Here is a 5583-nt window from a genome sequence, read left to right as displayed (position 1 = left end):
ATAGTTTCTGGTGATTAAAGTTAAGCTTATAAAATAAATCAAACCAAATTGGTACTTCGCCTTTGGTCAAGTAGCTGCACGAAATAGTTCAGAAAAAGAAGTTCAACATCGACCAGTTCACCCAGCATATATGGTTGCTAAAGTACGGGTACCGGAAATATTGTTTGTGAATACAGATTTTAGCAGGGAAACCTCTGGTGCGGACACTGAAAAATTGCACTCTGGAAGAGCAATTTCTTTATTCTATACCAAAATCACTGGGTAACGTCAGCACGATGAAAATTTTGTGGCACGCTGCGCATCCTTGAAAAGCCCCGCCTTCGATTTCACAGCTGTGCAGACGAGAAGGGTTTAGCGGTCTTTAAGCGCATCAGGAGCAGCGTTCGTGGCGGCATTGTTGTGCGCTTCGACCATTTTTCTAAGGTTCTGCAGCCTCGCCAGCAGCACCTCGTACTTGTTTTCGAAGCCGAGCCAGGCAAGCACCCCACCCTGGTTGCGGGCCAGCTCCGCTTTGGCCACCTCTTCGTACTTGCCGTAGTTCTCCGTGAAGCTGACGAGCAACTGATATCGCAGAGATGGCGGGAAGGGGCAGTTGTCCGCGAGGCAAGACTCGATGGTATTGCAAACGGCCACCCGGAGTGTCTGGTAGCGCATGGCCTTTGCACTGCCCGGATTCCAGTAGCCAAACATGATGTGCTCGAGAGCGTCTAATCCGCCGTCGACGTTTCCGACGCTGTCGTCCAGCATCGACTGGATGGACACGGCAACCGAGGACAGGCTGTGCGCGGGTGTCCAGGGCGGCCCGACTATGGTGCCCAGCAGGCTGAGGCAGATGTGGCCGCCGTACGAGATGTGCGGGTTGAACGTCACGCGTCCTCCGTCGGTGGTCATGAAGCGCACACGAGGCGGCGACATCGGGTACTGGTTGGTGCACTTGATGAGCAGGTGGAAGAAGCCTCCCTCGTACGACGTGCCTGCGGCGCCCACCACGACGGCGTGAACGGTAGTCATGTCCTTCTCGTCGGGCGCCATGAACACTCCCGGCGCCGGGTCAGCGTGGAATTCGGCAAGATCACGCTTTACCCTCTCCAGGCACTGCTGGCTAGGATTCTCGTTGACGTTCCACCACGACGTCATCTTTCGGCGCGGTCGACCCTAGCTGCCTGCCTGGAGAGGGGCTGACGTGGCCCTAAACTGCCGTGGCGGATGGGGACCAATTCCGAATAGGTTGGCACGAGCGCGAGTTCGCTGATAATGATAATGATTAACTTAGAAATGCACCGAAACATTAGCACGGAACCGCAACTGGGCATTTGCTGTGAATTGGGCGGTAATATAGAGGAGAATTTAATTAATTAGGGGGGAATATTGAAACTCAAAATCTAATGTTTATGCAAATTATAAATCAGTGCTACTGGAATAGAAATCGCGCGCAGTTGTAATGTAAGCCTGCCGTCGAGACAACGATGGCCGAAATGATATTGACCAAAACAAAACGACATAGAGGCAAGGACAGGTGAAACAAAGCATGGTTTCGTGAAAAATGTTGAAATGGCGCTCGGTGTTCGCGTGAAAATTTCACTTCCACGTAACTGGGAGTAGTGACGCAATATCTGGAGAAAAGTCATAAGCCATTCCACTCTGGAACTGGATGACTAGCTGAGCTGTTTACCACACGACAGAGAGGTAACACAGAACTTGAACAGACGTACGAACATATTAAGTGCCCTAATCGGTGGTCATCTTTACGATATAGGTACGCACACACATTGTCGCATCACCTCTGCTATTTAATGCGTAAGCATTTCTATAACTACCCAACGAGAAATTTGTCCGGCACGTAACACAATGAATGACTTTTACCCTTAAGCAATGGCTCATACCCCCGTAAACAAAAATGAGTGGGAAGTTGCGCCAGCATGGCGAAGCATTGACAGCGATATCAATATTTAGTCAGACTGTTCTATCAATACACGGGGGAGACGTGGCGCGACGCAGCACCCGATCCAAAAGCTGCTGTGTAGCAGTAAAAGCAGCAGCCCTGGCAGCTGCGCCGTAACCTGGCGTCTCAGCGCGCTGTAACCATGGATGAAGGAAGGAGCTACGAGGGAGCATTACGTCATGCAGCCAGACTTGGCAAGCGAACGCTGGTGGCCTAAGACGGACCCGCTGCGTCGAGAACACGGAGCAAATTCGAGATTTGCCGTGACGTCTGGTTGGCGGTTGTTTTCATTCGGTGCGCACTCGGCCGGGAGCTGCTAACTATGGAGGCCTCCGTCGCTGCTCAGCTGCTGTGCGTGTATCTGTGGTCACAATTTTCTCTGAATGTTTGTTCCGCTCCGGTCGTTTCCTTCAAGGCATGTGTTCCGCACTTTGGGCGAGTTGTGAAAGGTTCCCAATCCAACGTCAGCGCATTGAGGCTGCAGGTATACTCCTGCCGCATTAAACAGACCATTGTGGGCGATGATAATCGATATGTGTTCGTCACATTTTTGGCCGAGGCCTTGCCCGTGTGTACTTTTCCCTGTCATGCGAGCATTATTTATTTGCATTGGAAGACACTGACTCGTGCGAGAAACGGTGAGTTGCATTTACCACGTACGTGCTATGCTGTCTTCTCTTGAAACGCGCTAAATTTTCACTTCATCAAGCTCCCATGAAAAACAGCAGCAACTGCAAACAGCGCTTGTTCCAGCTTTTGGACTTTGAGACCCATATACGGTGATGCGGTCTCCGCTTTGTTCATGTGCACTGGCCCTGCTTCGAACACTGCGTACTGCGAACACTAACAAGTGTTATGGTGGTAGGTCGTTGGAGGCATACGATCTCATTACAAAGAATTATAGGGTTTTACGCGCTAAAACCACGATCTCACTATGAGGCACGCCGTAGTGAAGGACTCCGGAACGATTCGGGCCACCCGAAGTTCTTTAACGTGCACCTAAATGTAAGTACACGGGTGCTTTCGCCTTTCGCCCCCTTTGAAATGCGCCCGCGGTGGTCGGAATTCGATCTCGCGATCTCGTGCTCAGCAGCCCAAAACTCCAGCCACTGAGCAGCCACGACGGATAGAACTTATAACATGTATCGGCGAAAGAAAAAAAGAAAAAGGTGCACTCCCACTCATAAACTAAATTTTACTTTGTCCAGCGCATGAGAACTGACCAGTTTACAAAGCAGTTTTTAGCCTCCCTTTAGAAATGAAGGATATGCGTGCTTAGCTTCTGAAATGACAACAGACATTACTATGCAATTTACAGCAACACGAACCGCAGCGCACACCTACCGCAAAAGCAGTCAGCAGTGTATAGCAACGCCGCACACCTTTCGGAGAGGCCTGCCATGTTTAACCTCACCACGTGTTGGGCCACCACATCGGCTTCAAACGCGTTGCGGCATGCTCCCTCCTATTATTTCCTTTCTCCATGACTGTAACTAGAGTTACTGCATATGGCTAACACATGGAGCCATATACAGTAACTGAAGCTATAACGGATGAGGAGCGCCACCAGCGTCGTTGCGGGAGTTGCGCCTCGATGGCGCGCGAGGTGAGACGCGAACGAATTGACCTTGGGATAGCTTGAAGGTCAGGTTTGCGAAACCAGGCAATAGTGAAAGAAATTCAGCAAGAGAGGACACTCGGCGAAAACTGGCAGCAGGAAAGACGTCACGACTAAGGGTAACCCCATCCGTTAGCTGACGCAAGCATCAGAAAAAAAAAAATGTGAAATGAATTTACAGACATTTTATTTTTTGTCTTCTTTCTCGCTAAAGCTAGAAAATCCTGCGTCTAAATGAACTTATACATTGCGACTTATTTTTCTTGCATAACCTACCAACAACTCATCTTGGCTACTAGGCGCGAAAACACACACGACACAAGGAAGGAGACGGGACAGAGCGCCTATCTAACAAGCTAACAGCTAACAAGCTGTTAGCTTGTTAGCACCTAACAAGCTGACGGCACGTCAGACGCGCCAGGTGCATGCGTCATGCGTCAGACACGTCAGCGAAGCGAGCGAGGACGGCTGCGCATGTGAAGTTCGCCTGCTCGGCAAGCCGTTTCTTCTGGATGTAGCCTGTGTGTTGGGCCGCCGGCGTTTTCCTGCGTACCTTCCGCATATCATCATGCCACCACTGCACTATTGGAGAACGGCGAGGGGAGAAATTCTGTTTGACAGTCACTGACACGTTTCAAGCACTCTTGGCTTTCACAGCACGCAACCAAGACTTGTGGCGCAGTTATAGAAAAACAGCTCGGCCATCCTGGCGTAGTTAATCCGAGTTTATGGCTCCTACTGGGATATGTTCGCGACGCTTTCTATGAAGCCAACATTATTTTAACTCGTTTCGGTAGTTTTTGGGCACGCTCGCCGCATCTGGCTTTGTGACACAGTTAGCGAAAAGCAGCTTGGCAGTGTGACGCAGTTAGTTTCGCGTGTACTTAATCTTACTGGGACAAGTTCGCGACGCATAATCTGAGCCCCAACGTTACTGTAATTAAATTCGTTACTTTTTGGGATATTTTTGAGGCACACTCGCCACGTCGGGTGTTGTGACGCAGTTAGCAAAAAGCATCTCCACCGTCGTGACAGTTTGGCGTGTACTGAATTTACTGAGACAAGTTTGTACCGCTTTTAATGGCCCCGCAACAACATATGGCTTCTTTCAGCACTCCCGCTTGTCGAAAGCGCGACTAGCGATTGCCAAGAGTGATAACGCGAGTGTGTTGCTTGCGCCGGCAGAAGACGCATACAATGACGCCGAGGAGCTCAAAAGCCACGAACTGGAAAATTCTGTCTTCTGAACGACTGAAAACAGGCTTTGCACCCACGCATGTGTGTTGAGTGCGAATAGAAGGCATTCTGCGAGTGTCTAGGATGGGCTGGCTGAAAGCGTATGCAGTGTACCCTACCGCGTCGGCTGAGGACAAGTTCCTCTGGAAACGTGTAGTCGCCGGTGCACTTGTGCTCTTAAAGTGCAGGAAATAATGCTCGGGGATGGGGAATGCTTGGAAATCAGATCTTCACATGTTTTATGGTATTGTTTCGAACGAGTCGGGTATCTCCTACGCCATGCGAATGTAGAACCGAATGCTTTTGGTTTGTGAGGCCGCCCATATTCGGCCACTTTCACACGTTTCCCATCTACACGCACTATTCCTACAAGGGCTAAATACCGAAATGACACATGCTTGTAATTTACTTTCTCAACTGATGGCGTCCGGTGGAGCTTCGTACGGGAACTACCACTGCTTACCTGGTGCCACAACGTTGGAAAAACGCACGAAAATCCCGGAGCGAGCATTTATATAGAGCAAAATAAACATCTCTTCATTTACAAGGTATCATGCGTCTACTCTATGAAATTGGATGTGGTACAGATTCGACGGAGGCTTGTAAAGAGGGTTCGCAATCATTCTTACTAAATAATAATACGCTTCGGTAATAAGACCGCGCACGCTTGAGCAACAGAAGCAAAAAAAAGTATATGCCACCAAGTTTAGCGCAGCCGGCGTAACGCGTGCTAGGTAGAGTTCAAAACGCGCGCGCCTAAAACCAAGATCGGAAGATGTTAATCCAA

At 49.8% G+C, this 5583-nt stretch overlaps 1 pseudogene; it reads right to left on the bottom strand.

Annotated features, from left to right (window-relative positions):
• Positions 1-351: 351 nt before the first annotated feature.
• On the bottom strand, positions 352-1137 carry LOC135903176 (ubiquitin-conjugating enzyme E2 Z pseudogene; annotated as a pseudogene).
• Positions 1138-5583: the final 4446 nt, after the last annotated feature.

Source organism: Dermacentor albipictus, chromosome 2 (assembly GCF_038994185.2).
Source record: "Dermacentor albipictus isolate Rhodes 1998 colony chromosome 2, USDA_Dalb.pri_finalv2, whole genome shotgun sequence".
Classification (NCBI taxonomy): domain Eukaryota; kingdom Metazoa; phylum Arthropoda; class Arachnida; order Ixodida; family Ixodidae; genus Dermacentor; species Dermacentor albipictus.
Note: the sequence above shows the minus strand (reverse complement) of the source record. Positions and strands in the feature narration are given on the sequence as shown.